This window comes from Lepisosteus platostomus, chromosome 6, assembly GCF_059453375.1.
Source record: "Lepisosteus platostomus isolate fLepPlt1 chromosome 6, fLepPlt1.hap1, whole genome shotgun sequence".
Lineage (NCBI taxonomy): Eukaryota > Metazoa > Chordata > Actinopteri > Semionotiformes > Lepisosteidae > Lepisosteus > Lepisosteus platostomus.
In genome coordinates this window covers 44454710-44477960 of record NC_142616.1, presented here as the reverse complement: position 1 = coordinate 44477960, position 23251 = coordinate 44454710, and the positions used below count along the sequence as shown (strand labels likewise).

Genomic DNA, 23251 nt, shown 5'->3' with positions numbered 1-23251 from the left:
ATGTACACATTTCAGAAAGCTCTCCTGATAAAAGCAGGACTGGGAGACAAAAAAAAAAGGCCTCGTCTCATGGCAAGTGCTTAAATTGGATTTACTGTTTCGCAATAGTCTAAGAAAACACTGGAAAAAAGAGACCGACACGTTTTACAAAGTGAACAAAGGATCCCTGTTGTCTTATTACAAAGGAGCAAGTACAACTTTTTAACACCAATTAAATTGCAGACAATTCTGAAGAACATGTGACTCCTAAAAACTGCTTTCAATTTACAGAATATAGCATATACAGTATGTCAAACAGCAGGATTTAAGGAATTTTATTCCATCCTCAATAGCATCTTTGCAAGTGTAGGTGGCCTTGTACTGTAGGTGGACAGTCAAGCAGGTCCCAGTATTATGCTCTGAATCTGCCTGTTTAAGCTGCATCGATTATTGGAAATTGTTGGGGAGATGTGAAAACATGGGTGGTGCAGTGGTGTGCATTGTTGCCTTGCAGCACTGGGGCCCTGGGTTCAGTTGCTGGGGTGCTATCTGGGTGTTTGCGGGGGTTTCCTCCCAAAGACACGCAAGTAGGTTAACTGATTTCTGGGAAAACTGGTCCTGGTGTGAGTGTGTGCCCCGTAATGGACGGGTGTCCTTTCTAGGGTGACACACCCCGCCTAGAGCTGGTTGCTTGCCGGGACAGACTCTGTCTCCCCCGTGACCCTGAATTGGATAAAGTGATTCGAAAATGGATGGACAGATGGATAAAACAGTTTCCAGCTCTAAAATTGTGAGAGTCTGAGCTAGGACATGTGTGATCTCTCTCCAGACAGAAAGAGAAGGCCTTCCTCCACTGCCCACAGCCTGCTTAAAGCCCTCCCACTCCTGGTATTTCATATTAAAGGCACTGAGGCAGATCTGTACAGGCCTGGGGGGGCTCTTGTTTACAGAGCTGCTAATGAAAGCAGGACTGGCGACAGCCGAGGGGAGGGGGGAGACACAGGTTCCCACTGACAAGCTTTCAGGACCGAGCAGAGATGTGGGAGGGGATCCCAGCATCCCGGCTCTACTCTCTGTGAACTGTTTCACAAAGGAGCACATACCACTCACACCAAAAACACCATTAGAGGCCTGTCATCGCGGGGGAAGAACCACATTTTACAAATGCAGTCTTGACAAAGGGGCGCTGTACGATGCAGTTAATTGCAATGTGTGCCTTTAGTTCTCAAAAAGCTCTCAGAATAGTCTTCTTGCAGAAGGGTTCTCATACAGACCTCTGCCCTTAAATAAAAAGAAACCCGCTTTACAAAAGTAACTCAAACATCAAATGTGACAAAACAACAAGCACCAAAGAGAGAAGGCACCAACATGGCAGTAGCTGGTACCTTGGCCTTAAGCCTGATCTAGATGTGCTGGCAGAAGATACACTGCTGAGTGTGGAGAACTGGATTTTCTCCGCAACATGTACATTGTAATTGACAAGACTCTTAAACCTAAAAATGAATATGAAAAGACACGCAACCTCCTTCCCGATTATCTCATAGGAAAATAATAACCTATTTACCTCTTTATCAGATATGGTGCATTCCACAGCTCATGCATCCCAGCTAAAACAGATGTCCTGGAGCCTTAGTCATAGGAGACCCAACATCACTTCCTCAAATTACACGTATAAGTCACATTTAATACAAAGTAGACAGATCCAGAGTCATTCACGGGGAAAAAAACCCTCTTCATGGTGAAAAACACTGTGAGGCACAGGGTTTGGGAGAATTGTGTGATGGGGTGATCGATCTAGAAGACGACCCCCCTATCACCCCCCTATCTCCACACACAGCCCCGGCTCCCTATAGCGAGCACAGAGAGGGAGGAACACATCCTCCGGACTCCTTCTTCAGGCCAGTCTAAATCCTCCCAACCACCAACAGAGGCAGAATAAAGACCTAAATCCCAAACAGAACATGTGACTCCAGAACATTTGGGACTGGGGAAGAGACAAGAGAGCTCCTGGCCCTTTCTAAAGAAATCAGAAACTCCCCCACCTGTTTCAGCTCGTTGCTGACTTACAGGTCTGTTCTCACTGCAAGAATAGTGGTTTTGACACCTTTATCAGACTGCCACTTCTAGCAATAGTTATAAATACTAATTATACAATTTCTTACTTCTGTTCGACCTTTACTGTTGACCCCTTCCCCAAGCTTCGGCTCAATCTGTCCTGCTCAGTCACAGCGTCTTGCAAAACCCCACCAGGACCAGGCGGAGATCGGGGAGTTTCTCATGCAGACACTGACTCAGCCTGGATTGTTTTCCAAGTTCACCGATTTTCACATTGGCATTTATGTGTGAAAGGAAAAAAAAATCTGTTCTGTTGATTTGCTTTTTCCAAGACAGAGCAGGATCAGCCCCCAACCTCCCAGGAACTGAGCTGGAACCCAGGCTCTCTACACACTTCCGCTGCTAACTGGGGCTATGGGATACCACAGCAGTTTTCAGGAGCAATCCAGGCCACTGCCAGAGAAAGGATCTCAACAGGATGACAATAAAATAACTTTTGCTGTTTCTTAGCGGGTGCAAAACCCATTTCATAAACATGTTCCATGAAAAATTTGTCAGGAGACTGCCCACCACAGTGATGAGTTGTTCTGCAGAGCCCAACTGGGATTAGTGAGTCACAGCTATACTGTGTGTGTGGCACCTTCCTCGGAGACAAACGCAGTGCAGGAAATCCCCGGAAATCATGTGATACAGCACCCCTCAATCCTGACAGGTCCTTCATCAGGCACGGGTCCAAATTACATCACTCTCCAAAGATTCTCGATGGGTTATGAGTTATTAGTAACACTATAAAGTATGACTTGTTTAAATCAGTTAAAGCTGGAGGTTACAGTTTCCCAAATTTTCCATTTTCTCCCAAGGTGACACTTGTAGCTCACCTCTGTGTTAGCAAGCAACGAAAGAGAGAGAACCCCATATGCTGGAGTCCACTTACAGAACTTCTGGACCACGGCTCCCAAACTGGACTTCAAGCCTTTGGTGATGAAACAGGAGCCTCATTTTAATTTGCTCTGATGTGGTGTAACAACAGTGAGGTTCCTGTTGGAGCTCCTGTTTTAACCCTTCATCACTTTCTCTCATCACACTGCCTCAGGGACCCCAGATAGCTAATCTGCTGCACTACTACACAGCACACACCCAGCCAGTGTCCTCACTGCTGAACACGCTGCCTCCGGGACCCCAGATAGCTACACTGCTGCACAATAACACAGTGCACACCCAGCCGGTGTCCTCACCACTAAACACGCTGCTAAAGGGACCTCAGATAGTTACACTGCTGCACAATAACACAGTGCACACCCAGACGGTGTCCTCACCGCTGAAAACAAGGTTCAGGGAACCCAGATCATAACACCACTACACTGCAGAACTGTGAATTCGGTCAATTTCAGCTGGCAACAAATAGTTGATAAAGAGGAGAAGTTTCACAACAGCTCTAGCAAAATAAACTTGCTTTGAGAAGCCTGCAGAGTAAACAAGCACCAGTTGCTGACACCAGCCAGGATCCTTACCATTCATTTTGCAAAAGCACTTTCAAGTAAAACCAAAGAAACACGCTCTAAATAATAATTACCATTAACACAGTTAATAAAAATGCACCAGTTTATGAATCTGAAAGAAGAAACGGTAGCTTCATCAAACAGATGTTGTCCTCGGACATAGTACCCCTTCAACACTAGTAGGCCTGAAGTACCCCTTTGTTTACAAGCAGTGGACACAGGATCATAGCCTCCATCCAGGCCAGTTATCAGCGTGCTGTCCTAGGACGAGCCGAACATACACTCTTTCTTCTGCCTCCGAGTTAAAACACATACAACTTTTATTTCCATCTCAAACTTCCACCTTTAAAGCCTGCCTCCCGGCTGCCACATAAGATGAAAGATGGTTTCTTTTCCAAGCACTGATCAAATATCAGCGACATTACCAAGTCCTTTAAAGTGGAAAAAAAAAATCCTGGGAGTTACAGTAAAACACATCAACTAGAGGCCTTTCTGAAGTCTCCTATTCCACAGCACACACAGGCAGAGTTTGCGATAAATAATTCTTTAACTGTCTCTCTCTTTCCTCCCAAACACCCTTGGCAAACTCTACATTCCTCGCGTGGTTTCCTCTGCATGTAACTGTCTGCGCCTTTTTCGGTTTTAAAGTCAGCAGACAAAGAACCCCTCACATCAAATCACTTTTCCAACAGCTGAGCTTAAAAAAAATGTTGCCCCATCAGGCGTCATATTTTAGTTAGCCGTTTGGCAATATCGATTCCATCTTCTTTTTTCAGGCAGCTACACCACTCTCCCAGAATCACCGTTTCACACAGCTGACACCCTGACGGGGAGTTCTTACGCTGGAAACTTGTTGAAATCTGAAGACGCCTGCCCTTTTTCCCCCCCCTCTCTCCTCTCTCCCACCCCATCACTGGACTCGCAGCCCCACAGAGAAGTGTGCAGTTCATTCAGACACTGCACTTTCTCCCCCACGCCTCTCTCCCCTTCTCCCTGACTCGCTGGAGTGAGCGAGGTCTTCGCCGGCACGTACCCCTGCCCGGCTCCTGCATGGCTGTCTCCTGTCCTCGGGAAGCCCGCACAGACCCAGCTGGAACTGAAGCCACTCGAGACTGCTCTGCCTCCCTCGCTGGCTCTCTCTCTCTCCTCTTTCCCGAACTTATCCTTCCCTTTGTGTGTGCGCGCCTCCTCCGGCGGCGTTGGAGCGTGTGTGCGCTCAGAGAGCAGCACAAGGAGTTTGAATGAGATCTCCCCCTCTTCCCTCCCCTTCCTCTCCTCTTCCAGTGTCTGCCCTGGCACCACCCCCACCTCTCTTCTCTCCTCCCTCCCCTCTCACTTTCTGTCCCGGCCTCCTCCTCCCCCTCTCTCCCTCTCACTCACACACAGGTTCCCTTCTTCTAAACAGCCCTGGCTTGTGCTCTCTCTCAGTTTGCCTTCACATCCCCCAGCCCAAGCAGCTGAAGGAGGAGGAGAAGGCCCAGGGGCCTCCATTACTAATATTCTCGATTAACCCTGCGCAGGGATAAAAAGGGTTAATGCCGTGCACTGCGTTGGCCAAACTTTTCTAAATGACAACCTTATGAAAGTTTACCAAGATGAAGACACGCAACATTTAGAAAGCCCCACGGTTCTCAGCAAATTTCACCACGGGGGACGTTGCCGGGGGCCTCCTCAGCTGTTTCGCAGTGGAAGCTTGACTTTTCACAGGATCTCTGTGAAAATCCAGCCCAAATTCTAACGTGACACAGCTCAACCATCTGTTAGATTTTTGTCTCGCAAGGCGAGCTGCTTGGAGGACTGGCTTCCAGGGTGTCAAGATCTTCGCCCACGATGATGAACGGCTTCAGTCTGTTTGTTTTGGAAAATTCCGGCTCCAGAGCAAACTGACTTCGATGCATGCACAGATCCCGTTACCGACCCACAGATTCATATTCTTGCACACAGGAATGGGGTGCTCAGCTCCTATACAGTACTGTAGGTGGTGCTTTCAGGAGCGGCCAGGTGCCTGCAGCTCCTAACAACATCAGTGCCTCACGTGTCCTGCCTCACAAAGCAATGCCTTCTAAGTGAAAGTGCTGGCATCACTGGCGTTTCGTGCCTGATGGCCATAGAGTAAACGTTGCGTGTTTACAGAGTGATGTGGCCTTAAGCAGGAACTATCCTGATTTCCACACAGGCACACAGTCATACACAGAAAGACACAGGCTTAGCGATGTTGCCTCTGAAGCAGCACACTGTTTCTTTCAGAATAAACTAGCAGCAGCAGCGTATCTGCTGTAATTGGAAGTGGCTGACAGGTGAATGACACAGCCCCTGTAACTGCAAACGGCATCTTTTTTTAATCAGGATAAAAAACGGGGCTCTTCAGAATACAGCACTCTGCCCACGGATGTCAACTCCTCACCCTTTTCAGAGTGAATTACTTGACACAGTCACAAGAGTGTGGCGGAGTGCTGCAGGCTTGTACGTGTGTGTTCTGCCCCAGGCACAGTGGAAACGAGTGTGTTTGACAAGCACAGGCTGTCCCCAGGCAAGGTATGTTAGCATATGACACAAGTGCACAACACCTGCAAGATTAAGTATGATAAACACCGTGTCCCATAAATTCTACAAGCATGTGCCTGATGTCTAACTGCTTCTAAGCTGGTGTAGCTCTACATGACTAATATGCAATATTATGCCCATTTTAAAAAGCATCGGGGGGGGGGGAGCTTTTCATTAGCAGGGGGAGGTGTGACAGTTTTCAAGAAAAGAAATGAATTTCCTTGAGTTTCTATTAAGAGAAAAAACCTCCCCCTACTAAGGCCACCATTAAAAATAATGATGTGAATGGACTTTCTTTTTCAAAGCAAAATAATAACATTCTCGGACAAAAGCCAAAGATCTTGTCTAATCCCCTCGAAATGAGTGATGTGATTAGCCTGAGCTGGCTGTAGCAGCTCAGCCACACAGAGCCAGGCCGAGATCCGCATAATGAGAGGCCTGCTATCTTCTAAAGAAACCCCCCAGCCAGGGTCCTGCCACTTAGCGCTTTCTGTCCGGTTACAGGACAGGGGGAATGGGAGGGGGCAGAAAGCGAGATCAGGGGCCCTGTGGTTAGAGGGGGACCAAGCCACTTTAAAATCAGCAGCCTTGAACACCAGAGACACAACATCAGCCTCGATACGAAACAGTGCCTTGCACTTAAGCAGCTCCTGATTCATGTTCATTCTAAGTGATCACAGTTAGGACTCATCTACACCCCTGGTTTCATCATGGATGTAGGCTGAAACACCAACCACATGAAGCGAGCACTTCCTCGCACCACATGTCGTGCGACACTGGCTGTAGAGTTACACTTTCTCTCAGGGGTTGTGGTTTCGCAGCAACCAGATCCGGCTCTGAGCCCACCTCAACATGGCAGCCAACCACGTGCCCCTTCTTAGGCCACTCTGCTCACAACCAGCTAATGACACATCCCAGACTGGAATCAGAGAGCTCTGAACTAAAAGGGTCTCATGGAAACCTGGATGGCAGATATTTACAACACAGCTGCCCACTGCAACATGACAGGTCCCTGCCACAGCAATTGCGGTGTTGCTGGTTTTCAGCAGCATCATCATTTGATTTATTTAGGTGGTTTCAGTTAAATCTCTCATGGATATAAGTTCACTTAACTTAAAGTGAAAACCGATGCTGTGTGCCAGCAGGAGTTATGACCGACCCTGTGTGCAAGGGAGAGGAAAGGCAGACCCAGTAGATTGGCACAATCGACTCTATGGAGAGACAAGAGCATCCTGCCATGTATGAGCTAGAGACACGACCCACCCTGTGCGCGAGCGAGAGACACGGCAGACCCTGTGTTTACCTACTGTATATTATGATGGTTGATGAAAGCATTAAACAGCTCTCAGAACAGAATGGAGTACTGGTAAGGTTTAGAAGCCAGGCACTGCTAGGGTAATCCTCAGCAAGGTGTTGTATTCTACCAATAATACTACAATACAATAATAATTCACTTAGCTATATAAACTAGTCAAATGGGGGGTGCTGTACTCATAAATTCAATCTAAAGGATGTGATCTAAGCACAATGTATTTTCTTTTAACTTCAAAGGGGTCATTTTTCAAAATATGCTTTTTCTAGAACTAAGCCTAATGCAGCACCTAACTAGATGCAGTAGGATCTTAGTGTTTTAGAGCCAGACACCCTACTAGGAAAACATGCATGTCCACCCCCTCAATCGGAGTCTATACCTCCTCTTCCTCTCCCTTGCTCCACCTCTCTTTCTGCTGGGGGATCTGAGTCGGACACTTATCATCCACTCAGGAAAACAACAACCAGTACACTGAAACCAAACCAGCACCGCTCACGAGGTTCTGAATCGATTCCATGTCTTCATACTCCAGAGCCTTCAGACTTCAGAGCTCTTTTAGAGCTCTGTTGCAAAGTATTCACCAGTAGACAGAGTATCAGACAACAAAACCCCATAGAGAGGCGCAGCACGTGCTCAGACAGGCTCTACTTAGCCTCTGGCACTGACCCCCACAGTAAGAGGACGAGAAAATCTAAACACACTCCTATTTCGACCACGTCTCCCTCCTCTAATTCTCCCACTCTGTTCTGCGATCACAACACAGAGAGCTTTGAATTTCACAACCACCTGTGGTTTCACTAGAGCAACCGATCACAGCACTAGCAATGCTATGACATTACACACCAGTGCATTTTTAAATACGTTTTTTCAGATTTAAAATCATTTTTGTCTATCTGAAGCATTTGCTTTAATAGTTAGGGTATATACTGTAATTGAAGCTGGAATATGTAATGATTCAGAAATCTATTAAAAGATACTTCAGCATATTATACAGTACCATCAGCTCACATACAACAGGCTTCCAGACTGAAAAGAACAAGATGATCAAATCTGTATAAGGCTCTTCTATATTAAAATAAACACACCCAAAGTAAGGCAAATGCTGTACTTTTTCTCAGTATTTCTGCTTCAGTGGTACTATCATTAGCCCCTGTAAGAGCACCTTTTTCAGGCCCTGTGTGTACTGAAACAATGTTGTATCATGTCTACCATTCCTTCACCGAGACTGAATGCTCATTTTAATGTGTCAGGGGTGCCGTGCAGCACGGACACAGACACAATCTGCTGAAGGTGGAACCCGCTCTGTGACAGGCCTCAGTGCTACTGAATCGGTTATAGAACTGATGTCACCACCCTTGAAACCCAGGTTGCGTCAAATTCTCTGAAGCTGTGTGGTTCTCAGCCTGCAAGCGATCACATCAAATCCTAGCGGGGCAACATGGTGGTGGAAGTGATATAGAGAAAAGAGCGCCTATCTCGAATCACAAAAGCCTTCTTCGTTTCGAACTTACCCTCCATATCTAATGTACCCAGCCACTCTGGAATCGCCAGTTGTGCCAACACCTTGCTGGCTCACAGTGACCAGATTCTCTGACCGGCCCATTTGTGTAGCCAATCATCTTCAGATATGTTACAAGCTCCGTGGCAACCTACAGGAGCTACAGCACTGATTGGTCAGAGCAGCTAGTCCCTGGCTGACATCACCACTAGCCTGCAGGTAGTGGGCCAGCTGTTCGTCGGGTTTGGGGAATCCTGGACTCCGCTGCTCTTTTAAATAAGCCCCTCTTGTCTAATTTTCAGGACGTTTGAGTTTCCATTAAGGCTCTTTCTTTAATGAGTCCACACACACATTAAAACGTGGGGGGAGGCTGAGCCGGGCTGGTGAAGGGGGGCCAGCCTGTTCATTCACACCTCACCATCATCACAACAGAGAGGAGGATGTAACACAAGACGCCTATAAAAGAGAAGCACACCCGCGCAGAGACGCAACTGCTCCATCATAAATCTCGCCACAAAGGCAGGGTGGGCGACAGGGCTGTTTGCCTTGCCAGGAGGGCTAATTCACTCTCTAGTGACTCTTAGCACGCTGGTGACCGGGGCCGCTTTTGTTTCTAACGTGTTATTAGGCAGAGCTACCCCAACGCAGTGCTGTCCTGTATATCTGTTATTTTAAGCTTCCTTCCTCCCCTCTTCTCCAACCAGAAAAGATCTAATACAAGACCACATCCATCCCAGAGATTCCAGCCAAAGACCCACAAAAATAAAGAGCTTTTGACTGGGCCAGCAGAGGCACCCTGTACATGCACTCCCACCCACCAGCGCCACGGACCCCCGCAGATGAGAGCGCTCTGTAAAATGAGAGGACAGGATCTGGTGTATCCTGAGAGCTAGGAAAGTCCTGCTAAGAAACGATAAGAAAAAACCCTTCTACACAACGAGAGGCCTAGGATTTCCAGATACCAGTAGTAAGGGTGTCGGCAGTAACAGCGAGTGTGCTGCACAGGTCAGATTTTTCAATAAAAAGGTTTCTTTTAGGGGTTCCAGAAGAGAATTATTGAGCGATAAAGACTGCTTGTAGTCAGCACAATAAAAAGGGTTCCTTCAGGAAGCGAACTGAGGAGTGGGCAAATCGGACAAAAGCTTGTTGTTAACTTGGTGACCGCAACCTAAGTATCCCCGTGTTTATAGGACCGGCTTGCGTCAGTCCGCAAACTTGATTTCATTATTTATTTCAACTTTACTTCATTTCCAGCACGGCTTTGCTGCACTTCTCAAGAGCTGGGTGTGTCAACAGCCTGGTCATGCCATTCTTACCAAGCGTACACCAGCTCAACTATAGAGGAGTTTAAAAGTTCTCATCCCAAAACCAAGAAATCACAGCAAAGACGTGCAACATCTGTATGCTAAAGGATCCTAATGCATCTTGGAAATTTCAGCCTGAAAATCAGCTAGACCACAGCGTTTGACTTATTTCAATGTGTCAGACTAACAGAAGAATGTCATTAGAGCCACAGAGAGATTGGTTTCAAGTACCACACCTCAACCTGGGGATAAAGCACAGCAACGCAGACTGAATTAAACTTGATCATGCCCGCAACAGAAGGGACACCACCAAATACAAGTACTGATACAGCCCACACCCACATGCGACTGACCTGCGCAGCGAGAGACAGCAGCTCTTTTCTGGAGGACTTGAGAACATTCGGAGAAATGATGAAGAAGTGCGTTTTGGACAGAAAACAGGAAGCACTTCTTGGGTTGGTGGAACAAGACTCTTACCCGTGCTGTCGAAGATGGATCCCTGAGTCATTCATGAAAAGGCTGCATGAGATTCTTGATCAACCTCCCCAGCTGTTTGGGGGTTAACTGTACTGCAATTGAGGAGTTCAGCACAAAAACAAGAGCAGTGATCTGGTGTGCCAGAGCCATGAAGTTACTGGAACTGTCCAAGCCGCGATCCAGCAACACAGGACGGCTGTCTGAATCAGAATCAGGGCTTTCTGCAGCATGCCATTTCTACTGTGCAACACAATAAGAATTATTAGGCCTAACGCATTTTTATTTCTGTTTGCAAGATGAACCGAGCTGGGCTAAAGCATGGCCACCCAAACTAGGACAACGGGCCCAAACTGCCTCCTCTCATTTGTACCTTTGCATGCGCTTTGCTGTTCATACTCCCACAGCAGCGCAGATCTTTTTTGGAGGGATGGGATGCTAGGTCTCTTCTCGTCTTTTGTTTCCCCATCATCCTTCCTCTGCCAACGTATTTCATCTCCCCCCCAGTCAATCCGAGCATCAAAAATGTAGCCTCACTGAGCTGTTCAACTCTCCCCCGAACCAACCCAGGGGCTCTATTGTGATGGTGGAGCCCCCAGTAACCCTGCTCTGAAAGCCGCCTGCACCACACATCGCCGTCCCCCCTCCTGGCAGTAGCGGGGGCCGGTCAAGCCGCCCTGACCTTTGGCACTGTGGCCACTGCCCACTAACCCCAGCTATACAGACCATGGGCCCAGCGCTACCAGCACTGTAATTGTCATCCATCATAGGCCTGGCCGGAGTGAGGGGACTCACTTCAAAGTGCCAGTCAGGCTTTTCCATGGACAACCATTTCAAAGCAATGACCTACAAAAGCCAGCCCATTCATCAACGTCCATCTCCTCTCCACTGGACATCCGCGCTCACGGGCTTGGGGGAGTGAAATCAGGACACCCCGAAATCCAAACACGCTAAAAATAACTGGTGAGATAAATATTAAAGCGCTAGATGTTGGACATCTGTTCAGAAAGAAAACAGGCCTAATTACCAGAACTGTTTTCAGAGAACGATCTTTGGTAATGAACACGCTTTTCAGCCAGGTTTTTATTGCATACGCACGAAAACAGGATGCATCAGATCATGTACATTTTTTCCTAAAACAAAACCATATTTCAATAAGAGTTTTTGCAACAGCAGCATTCATCCCAGTTCCCTATAGTACTTCCTCATCTACAGGCATCAGATGCGATGTTTGTGCTCTGTTTTGTGCTTGCTATTATATTATGTGATGTAATGTCACACAGCATGATGCAGGGATGTAATGAAAATGGACTGTACATAGAGTCTGCCTTATTACAACAACTGAAAACGAAAAATATTTCCATTTATAATTGAAAACTCGATTGTATCTTTTTGGTGCTTGGTTCTACTAGCAGGGGGTGAAGATATGGCCACCCAAACTAGGAAAAGGGTACAGACTGCCTCCCAGCCCTGGGATTAATACTGGACCTGGGGATCTGTCTGTGTGGAGTTTGTACATTTTCCCTGTGATTGTGTGGGTTTCCTCCCACAGTCCATAAGCATACTGGTAGGTTAAATGGTTTATAGGAAAATATAGTGTGAGTGTGTGTTTGTGTCTGTCTGCCCTATGAAGGACCCCCACTATACTGAAGTGGAAGAAGCTGTTAGAAAATGGATGGATGGAACTCTATTTTATATAATTTGTCCATTACATTTTCCATTTCAATTTTGTTTGCATATTTTTATTAGTGTGTGATTTTCACAACTCGTGCTGTAGCTGTTAACCCTGTGACCTCATACGGGGGAGGATTAGGAAGTTTAATAGTAATAATTGCTTACACTAATCTAGTAATGTTCTGGACACTTCACTCAAAGCGCTTTACAGGTAATGGGGATTCCCCTCCACCACCACCAGTGTTCAGCATCATGGATGATGCAACGACAGCCATAGTGCACCAGTACACTCACCAACTCACCACACATCAGCTATTAGTGGGGAGGAAAACAGAGTAATGAAGCCAGTTCATAGATGGGGATTATTAGGAGGACATGACTGGTAAGGGCCGATGGGAAATTTGGCCAGGACGCTGGATTGACATCCCTACTCTTTTCGAGAAACGTCCTGGGATTTTTAATAACCACAGAGAGTCAGGACCTCAGTTTTAAATCTCATCCGAAGGACGGCGCCTTTTTACAGTATAGTGTCCCCGTCATTATACTGGGGCATTAGGACCCACACAGACCGCAGAGTGAGCGCCCCCTGCTGGCCCCACTAACACCTCTTTCAGCAGCAACCTTGACAATAAACACACTCGCCCAGGGGACAGGAGTCACTGCCAGACAGCCACGTCTCAAAATCACTGCCGATTCTACCTTGAGTGTGTAGTTCATTAAAAGAACGAATGGGGGTTAAATTTTTACATAAAAACGTTTTTAAGAAAGAGATCAACTTACTTTGAATTGCTAATGAGATTTTATCCTCTACTGGCCCTGGATACACAGGGCGGGCTGGGAAACATGGCGGCCTAGTGTCCACACTGCCACACCTGGGCTCCTCTGCTGAGCTGTGAAAACAGAGCAAACATCCATTAACAAGTGTGCCCACAAGAGACTATTGCCCGAGCTCAGCCTATAAGATATTCCTGTTTGTGCCTGCTCAGTTTTGTGCTTTGTGTTGTCTCACGTATTTGATACATTCTCTCTTTTAGTGAAATATCTCTATAAAGAAAGTCTGGTTATTGTATCTATTAAAATAACATTATTTTAATTACAATGTAATTAATTTAGTTGTTCAATGGCTCAGTCAAAATGAGCCAAGAGTTCAGATTGAGGGAGAGCAGCTTGCGTGCACTGCTCTTCTTGTTTAAAGCAGAGCTCTTGGTGATTAAGGCATTGTGCTTAAAGGCTGCACAGCAACAACAGAAGCAGCCGGTCCCAGACACTCACTGGGGCGCTTCTCTCAGGGCATAAACCTTTCAGCCATCGTCATCTACCTTACATTACCCTGGACAGAGACAAACCATTCAAGACCAAACAGCTGGGTAGTATCCAAGAAAGACCCTTCGTATCTTTATTTAAATTGATCACAACTGTCTTCAGCAAAAGACGTGTTTCAGGGAAGGTTAGATATGAGGAGGATGAGATGCACAGCACTGCCACCTTCTGGACAAACAAACACATTGTCCAAGGCCTATCCAAACGCTTCTTACAAAGAAAGAAGGAAAACAGTAATCTTGCAGCTAACAATTTACTACCCAGAATGTTAAACACTTCTCTTTTGCTAGGCCTTTACTGCATCTCTGAGCACTGTCAATGTATCTTCTCTGAACAGTTTTAAGAAGGGTTCTTTTCTCCACAAGTGATGCCACACACTCGTTTGAGCTCAAGGCCAATCGTATTTTTCTCACGGCCTCCCCTTTTGTCCAAGCAGACACTGTTCTGTGGGCTGTCAGTCTGGTGTTGCCGTATCTTCTTTGTTTTAAATCATGAATACTTTGCGTGAAGACTTGGCTTTTAAAGCACAACGCCATTTGTGCGGATGAGAACTTTCCTGCTGTACAGCCCCACCTGGTGGAGCACAGCGGCCCCACTGCACAGCAGATCAGGGGGAGGAGAGAGAAACTGCCTCTCCAGGGAATTAAGGGGGGCTTTAGGGAAAACAGATTCTACAATCCCAGACTGGAGATTCCCAGGTCCCTGGAATATCAAGGGAGGGAACATATATTATCTGTTTAGACACAATTCCCATCCACCTCCCCCCAAATCTGAACAGAGGCGTCAGCTATAACCAAAGTGTACTGACCTCTTTCTTTTCTGTCTAAACTCATTATGCATGGCGTCAAGAACAAAACGAAAGTTTAAAAAAACATCTCTCGACTGTTACAGTATATGTATTCTTGGACCTTAATTGCATCCAGGCTTGTATGGTTTCATATTCCCGTACAAAGTAGGTCACCCTCACCCATTTATCCCCCTCTGATGCAGACCCGCACAAGCATTAAAAAGGGCTTGTGCTCCCATGAGCCTCTCCTCAGCCATGCGTGTTGGCAAGGATGGGCACAGCACACCCATGCTCTGCCAGTGCACAGAAGCTTAAAATACTGTTGACTCCAAAATGATCTTAAGATTTTAACACAACCAAATTTCTTTGCACTATGTGGAAGTGCATTATAACCAAGAACAAGGAGGCACTTCTTTACCCAAAGGGTTGTGGGATGGAAAGGATGGAACAAGGTACCCAGCCATGTCGCTGAAGCCCATACCCTGGCTTCTTTGAAGAAACAGCTGGATGAGATCCTGGGTGAGAAAATGAGCTGGATAAACCAAAAGACTCCTTTGAGTCCTGTTTTTCTGGGCTCTGTATGGGGGAAGCTGCAGTGGAGAGCTAGCATCAAGTTACTCTCAACTTCCAAGTTGCCCACTCCCTGGTGGGATAATCTCCTGCACTGCCAGAGCTGATTTTTCTCTGCAGCACTCAAACCCTTTTCTCTCTCTCACCCTTCAGTTACTTTAGCCATCCTGAGCCGAGAGATTCTGCAACCCACTCTCTCAGCTTTCCAGCTGTTCATTTCTCTTTGGCTTCTCCTTTAGTTCACTATAATTCCTTATTATGAAAACTCAGTTCTCACATCTTTCTAGTTTATGGTATTTTTGTTTGTGAAGGCCTTGCTTGGAAATGCTCATTTCTTAATTTTTTAATTCTTCAAACTGAGTGTTGCACTATTTGGTTCCTCGGCCTCCCACAAATATATTATTGATGATTGCTTTCTAATTCTAAATTTAATCTAGAAAGCATCCATTAGCTGAAGGAACAATTCTACTCATATTGCAATGATCTAATCCTGTAGAGGCTGTATCGGAAAAGGGAGCTGGTTGGCTGAAGGGAATAGATTACATCATTCATTACAATTTTTGAACACATGATGTCTGGCATGATCCCCACCTCCCCACCCCTGTCCGTGCCCTTTCCCACAGCACCACTGCGCGGCTCTCAGGCTCTGCGACAGAGATGTGACTGTAGCTTCTTCAGCTCGACAGGAAACGCTGCCATGCACTAGTGCTGAGAGATAGTCAGCTGTGCACCATATGGTGTGTCAGTGTTTTATGGAGAGAAGGAGACGGACATTTCCCACCTCAGCAGTGATCACAACTCAGGCCGCCAGTTTTCCACTTGTGCAGACACTGCAAGATCTTACAGGATTCCTCTGTAAGGAGCTCTGAGACTTAACACTGAGCCTTCAACCATAAGGCAAAAGGACAGCAAGTCAAACAGCCATCTGAATCAGCCCCTCGCAGCATTAATACAACAGGGCCTGGAGTCTGAATGACAACGAGTGCCTGTTTTAATCACTGGGTCCACTGGACTCCACACTGAAGTCTGGTGAAATGGAAAACATCACTGGACATTACTGGTGATGTGCACCAATGTTTTGAGCCCGGCACTGAATGCTGAATGATTTATAAACTGAACAAATCCTAAATCCTCCAAAGAAGGTAGGGTATTCCCACAAAACTGTTCACAGTTTGAAATCAGCTTCCACTTATTTTCATAAGAACAGTCACAAAAGAGAGGAGGCCAACTGGCCCATCTAGCCTGTGTGGTTAGATGTAGTTAACTGATTCTCGGATCTCATCAAACTCCTGACAGGGTTTCGTCTTCAACAACATGGCTGGGAAGCTTGTTCCCGACTCCCACCAGCCTTTGGGTTAAGAAGTGCTTTCTGTTCTCAGTTTTCAATGCACGTTCTATTTGTGTCCTTCAGTTCGTGTTCCACTGTTGAGAGGAATCTATTCTTTTCACAACAGTTTTATGTCAAAGTCACAATCGGAGGAGTAAGCAGGACACTACTGCCCTTGAAATTCAGAGTGACCCAGCATCAAGACACTTGTGCATCTGGGCAATAAACGTCAACCAGCAGCATGAGCATCTGCATCAGGCCCTGCTCACGCACAGGCCAAGCTACCAGATACTGCTGTGTGATGTGGTACAGTATATACTGATATCTCTGCTAGCTCACTTTAAAATGGTGGAGGACTGCTTCAAGAAACTGTGCATGAGCTTCAGGAAAGGAGGAAATACAGAGTAAGGCACACAACAGGGTATGCTTCAACAAGGATGGCGAATGTGCCACCATGCAGTTCTCATCCAGATACTGATGTACAGTAACTCCAGATATACTATACATTACTTCCAAGATGCCAAGTTGAAAAGCATCAGTTTCAAACCCTCCTTTCCAAGATTGTATTCCATGAAAGGGCTAATAAATCCCTTATTTTACAAGACAAAATGACTGCAATAACTCATATACAGTATTTACTGCAGTAACTCATATATGGTTTCATACACTAGTGCTTGAAACCAAGAAATAAACAGCACTCAGGACTGGGAAGTGGAGAAAGAAGCCATTGTTGAATTCTAACCAGTCTGGTTAACCCTGATGATGTCATTGAGGGTGGTCATGTGCCAGAGCAGGAGACTGAGGGATTTATTAAAGGAAGGCTTGGTGATGAACAGTAGTGCACAGCAGTAATTTACCATTGCTGCTAATATAGAACCAATGTGAAAACTGTCCAACCTAAAAAGTAAAGCTTGTTCATAGGGTGCCTTAGGTGCCCATTCACTGAGGTTTGAATGATGTTTAAATGTTATTACCCTTGTTAAATGATCAAATGCCTTGCAACTCAGAGTGGATCAACTTTAAGCTATTTTATCAGAACCACTACTTGAGTATCATATGTTTAACTACCTCTTAGCATGAAAACCCATGTTAAACTCAAAGCCTACAGCTCACACGACAGGAGCCGGGAGGCCATTTCCTTATGGCCTCACTCAAATGTTTCTACAGCTGCAGGGAGAACAAACACTACACACTTTCACACCTGGAGAGTCTGCCTTTCGCCGCCTCCAGCATTTCTAAATCATTCCGCTTTGGCCAAGCAGTCACCACATGGGGAGACGAGCCAAGCTGACGAGGGGTGACTCAAAGTTCAGAAAAGAAGGCCGTGGTCAAGCCTGGGAGAAGAGGTATGACAATCTAGTCTCCCCCGCTGGTGTCACCTGCCACTGGGAACACAAAAGAAGGTGCCCACTGGGAACATGTGGTCTGCATAAACACTGCCATTTATTTAAAACCCCCGAGAAGCCTGAAAAACAGCACAGAGATCAAAGCTGACGGTAGCCGCTCGGCCCTCCTGCTGCATGTACAGTAGACAGCAGACTCCATACAAGAGCAGATCATGCAGGAAACTTGGAATAAACTTCAAAACTCTTGAACCTCAAGCCCTTCACCACACTTCTCTGAGCTCCTTCTGAAGTCTGAAGAACAGAGATGACTGTCCACTTCAAAACAGCACAGCACCTGGGTCTGACTCATTTTATCCTAGATCTGTTTCATGTCAGTCGCAATCAGTATTGTTTCTTGTTTGGGTTAGTACTGAACAAACTCATTCTATCTTAGAAACAGTGCAGCACCCTGTCAGCTGGGCTGACACTTCCTCCTCACTGGACTTCTGAATGTGCTGACAAGGGCTGTTTCTGGCTCGAGACTATCAGTGACAAACCTGTCTCCTCACCCAGGTTGCCTAAGCCTTGGCTTTGTTTGGGTTGAGCACAACCTATTCCTTGAAGGATTAAGTTGAGAGAGCACTCCCCCTGTACTGTCTTATGAGTAATACAGACATTGTTTCAAGAGCTGCAATCAAGTGATTCTCTGCAGGCAACACACCAGTAGACGACCCTGTTCTACTCCAGTGAGCTGGCCTCAGAGAGTGAGCACAGCTGATCACGCAGATCAGAAGTGAGGATACATCTCTAAACACCAAAGTAGCCATGTTTTAGTTATTTTTCACATTTTTGAATAAAATCACAGTGGCACAAGATTTACACATATGCCCAGAAAAAGGAATGCACAAGTAAATGCTTTCATGTATTTCCATTGTGCAGCCTTTGGATCTTCAAAAGTGTTTCTGGGGCTCCTCTGCCAGGTCCAGAGTGCCTGAGAGCCTCTGAGTTTATACCCACAGTCCTCTGCACTCCTTCGGATTACACTTGTTGGTGTCGCCGTGCTGGGGATTATAAACAGGAGATCATCTTTGTTAAGAGCTCTAACTCATCACGGTCATGGCCCCTTCGCTCTGGAATTGATCACATTAATCCGCATAATTGCCACTGCCAGTTATCAGGAGGATTAGCCCCCAAAAAGACAGACGTGACGTCAGAAACGCCGGGCGGCAGCAGGACACTTACAATGGGAAATGCACTCCGCACTGATTTATTTAGTCTAAGATTTAGAAGCCTCCGTCTTTGATGCTTCTACATTTTATTTTGGAATAATCATAACTTGCAATTTCCTCCAAAGCATTTTACAGCACATACACGAAGTTAAAATAAATGACAAAACCAATTCTTTCCGCTGACAGCTATGGAGTTGCCAAAATCCCTAGTCCCTCCCTTTGTATGTTAAGATGGTGAATGCACTAGAAGTATTAATGACCACTTACAGGGATGAATGCATCCTTAATAAATATAAAAAATGGAGTATCATGATCTCATTTGTATAGCTAAACTGAACACTATATTACCAAACAATCAAATAATGGCTAACTGTTGGAGATGGAGATACTGTATGTTTGTGACTGTTTATAATAGGTAGATATTTCTGTAGAAACAGGCACGTTACTTGCACATGTAGACAGAGAGGGAGAGAATACTCACAGCTATTCTGTCATATGTGACAGATTCACATGTGTGTCATGTGTCATATGCGTAACTGTCAGGATCAGACAGGCTGGGACTCAGAGGCATTGCTCACACCCTGTTGGATTTTGTAAAACATTTAAGATGGACTTTGCTCCCATGATCTGCCACTCTGTCCTCTTGTTGTGTGACTTCTTTGTGTGAGTAGACATGCATTAGAAACATGATTTGTGGCTTCTGTATTAGACGCATTCACAGAGGATTTCTCCGTACACCAAGTTTCGAGAATTTGTGGTGCGGTAGACTGACTTACAGCATAAAGAATCATGCAGGGTTTAAGGCAGACTCTGAAGCAGAAGACTGACATTAATGCACATACAGCACATGGAATTACAGTGGCTGAAACTTCCACCTTGTGAGTAGTTCATTATTTGAACACGGGAAGACAAAAGACAGCTATTTTCATGAGGTGATGCCAGTCTTACTGCAACTTGTGCATCCAACAACTTTTTGAATGTCGGAACAGACAGCTCATGCAGGATTAGGTCATTCTGAACTGGATTATGTTTTAATCAACCCTCACTTAGTACTGTATGACTCAGATTCAACAAGCAATTGATGCCAGCCCCACCAGGGGGCAAGCAATCTGAGGGCAAGCCTGCTTTAACAAACAGAAAGTGAAAAAATGAACTTGTAAATCATCATAGAAAAGTTTAATTTGCAAATTCAGGGCGCCACCCCACCCCATCCTCCTCTCTTCTCATAGCAAAAGATGCACTGATTCCATTGAACCCATTCCCTGGCAAGTAATGCCACTTAGTCAGAACTGCACCTTGAATGTCAAAAGGAACATCTTCCCAGCTCTGAGGGAGACTGTGGTGAATACAGCCATAAATTCAAGGCTACACACAGGGCAACAATGGCCAATTGTTAGCTCTGAATACTCCCACAATATGGATGGGCTAACCAGGAACTACATTCAACAGATTTAGGTTGTAGCATATAGAGCCTTTATTCAAGGGTTACAGTGCCTTCAGAAAGCACTCCCTTGGATTTCTTAAAAAGTTATGTACAGTAGCTCAAACCCAAACTGAAACATGTTTATATGGGATTTTTTGTCACTGATTTATACAAATTCGCTCCATAATGTCAAAGTGGATGGAAAGTTCCTTGAAATGTTTCACGTGTAATTTAAAAGAAAACACTGAAATCTCCTGACCTTTGCTATGACACAAATCGAGGCCAGGTGCATCAGATTTCCCTGTGAGATCACTCTAAGACTGTAATGGAGTCCACCTGTAGTCAGTTCAACTGGTTGACATGACTTCAGAGGAAAGGCGGTAAGAGGTCCCGCAGCTGACAGTGCATGTCGGAGCAGTAACTCCACCATGCAGACAAAGGAGCTGCCTGTACAACTCCGTGATACAGCTGTGAAGAGGCATAGATAGGGGGAGGGGTCTAGGATGTTGACATTTCTCAGGAGCCTAGTTACAGTAGGTGCAGCATAAGGAAATGGGAAAAATATACAACCCTCCAGACACTTCCTAGAGCTGGCCAGTCTCCCAAATCGAACAACCAGGTAAGAAGAACTTTGATCAGAAAAGTGACCCAGAATCCAGTGACCACCCTAACAGAACTACAGAAATCCAAAGAGTTAAAAAATTGTGAACTCTTTGACCTGAATACAAAGTGCTATGCATGGCAGAAACTGAGCAAAGCTCATCACCATGAAGCATGGAGGTGGCAGCATCATCTTATGGGGATGCTTTGCAGTGTAGAGACTGGGGCACTTGTCAGGACAGAGGCAACAATGAATGGAGTCAAATACAAGCAAACCCTTGAGGAGAACCTGTTTCAGTTCCAACTGGACAACAACCCCAAGCATACAGCATACAACGATCTCTCATTCCAGCGACACTGGAGTGGCTACAGAACAAGAAAGTGAAGGTCCTTGAGGGGCCCAGTCAAAGCCCAGACATGAAACACATTGAAAATCTTCAAAAAGAACCTGAAAATTGCAGTTCTCCGATGACTCCCATCGAAGCTGACAGAGCTAGAACAAATCTTTCAGGAATAACGGGCTAAAAATACCCAATCCAGATGTGTGAGGCTGATACAGACATACCCAATACGATTCACAGCTACGCTGTTTTAATAAAGTTTGGACACGGGGGGGTGAATACATCAAGATATTTCCATTTTTAATTTTTCCTAAATAGTCATTTCACAATAAGAATGTTTTTGCTCTTTCAAGTTGTGGTGTATGTTATGTGAATCAAGGGGAAAAAAATCATTGAAAATTCAATGCTTGAAAAATTGAAAAATCGAAAAATCAATGATAATTCAGGTTGTAAGCGCCTGAGTGGAGCAGACAAGTGTGAGAGGGTATGAAACAAACTTTAGACCAGACGTCTGCTGTTTACTGTCGCCACCTGCTTTAGAGATAAAAATAAAAGGAAAGACACCAACTAATTTTTTTTTTTAAAAGCAGACTGTAGTGTCAGCCATGCAATTGCTCCAAACATACTGGAAAGGATACAGCACCTCATGTAGCAAGCTCTTCCTTTCTAATCCACAGTCTTACAGGTTCATTATTCTGCTGGCACTAGCCACAGGATATGAACAATTAGGCTCCAGTATAATACCTTCAGAGCCCATCGTATTATTCTACAGGGCTAATACTGAATTGCATTTATAAAACACTTTCACTCATGCAGTAAGTGTCCCAAAGCGCTTACACACACAGGAGTGGCCCCACTCCATCTCCCAGAGACACACAGCCTCACCTGGGTGACACACAGCAGCCCCACTGCATAGCAAACCAGGGGGAGAGAGAGAGACTGGGGAGTGGGAGCCTGCTTTACCAGCTGAATTCTGGAGTTCAGACTGACAACCCCAAAGACAACACCCTGGGGCTATAGCAGCGTCCCCGACAAGACTGGGGCATTGGTCTGGCAATTCTGGTCCGGGTAAGTGCGCCACCTACTGGTCCACCAATAAACAACACTTACAGCAGCAACTAGGTTTTTCTTAGTGGTCTCTCAGCCCAGGACTGACCTGGCCAAACCTTGCTGAACTTCCGTGATCTAACAAGATCCAGCTAGAAGTTGGAAACACTGCTGTAAAGGCAGCTGACGTGTTAAAATGATGAAGCCACATGGCTGGCAGACAAGTACTTGTGAGAGAACTTTGTGTTTGCCATGATGGAGAAAGTACCTGCTGAATAAGTCTAATACAGTGATCTCTGCCATTACGTGAGTTTCCAAACGCGAATTGGCTCATACCTGATTTGTAAGTAGGGGAAAGATGTCTGTATAATGTGTAGCTCACGTTGGCTTTCATGGGATTTCATCCCTGACATGTCTACTGTACGTTTTGCATCGCGGAGTAACACAACTGAACTGATTTTACTGCAGTATTTGTTTATTATGAATAAACTTTAATATTAACATTTTATGCTAACTATAACTATAACTATGCTTTATGTTAGCTATAAAGTTAACATTTTTATTAAGCTAATTATTCAATTTGGTAAAGCTTTGGTTAGGCATTTGGTTAGGTTTTTAGCGGTGTGCTCCAACCCCTAATGTGATCTCAGGAACCTCCATTAGAGGGCACTTGTATGGAACAAATGGTAATCTTAGGAAATGGGCACCAATGGCCACACATCCTGCCAACGGCCCATCTGAAGGACTGCCAGGTTTATCTTCAGGCAAACAAATGCTGGGGCTCGGGTTACAGTCAAAACGACCCTCAACCTGCAAGAGCGACACTTTCTGCGGGAGACCTCTGGAACGTTACCCACCTGGCTCTGTCTGTGGCCCCACCCCACTGACATCTGTTACGCCACCTGCCTCTGCACAGGCTCCTGATCCACCCTCCCAGCCCTGC

The 23251-nt window shown here is 45.7% G+C and overlaps 1 protein-coding gene across 6 annotated transcripts in view; it reads right to left on the bottom strand.

The window, feature by feature from the left end:
* The window catches only part of LOC148661779 (leucine zipper putative tumor suppressor 2 homolog), an 80566-nt gene that overhangs the window by 33825 nt on the left and 23490 nt on the right, over positions 1-23251 (bottom strand). For 4 of the 6 annotated variants that reach the window (XM_088636033.1, XM_088636034.1, XM_088636031.1 and 1 more), the window contains one exon: positions 13120-13229. The exons of 1 other annotated variant lie outside the window; for it this stretch is intronic. The gene's annotated coding sequence lies outside the window, so the exon portion shown is untranslated. Of the gene's footprint in view, positions 1-4566; positions 4776-13119; positions 13230-23251 lie in introns of those variants that run through there. One more of the 6 variants, XM_088636032.1, reaches the window with a different exon arrangement.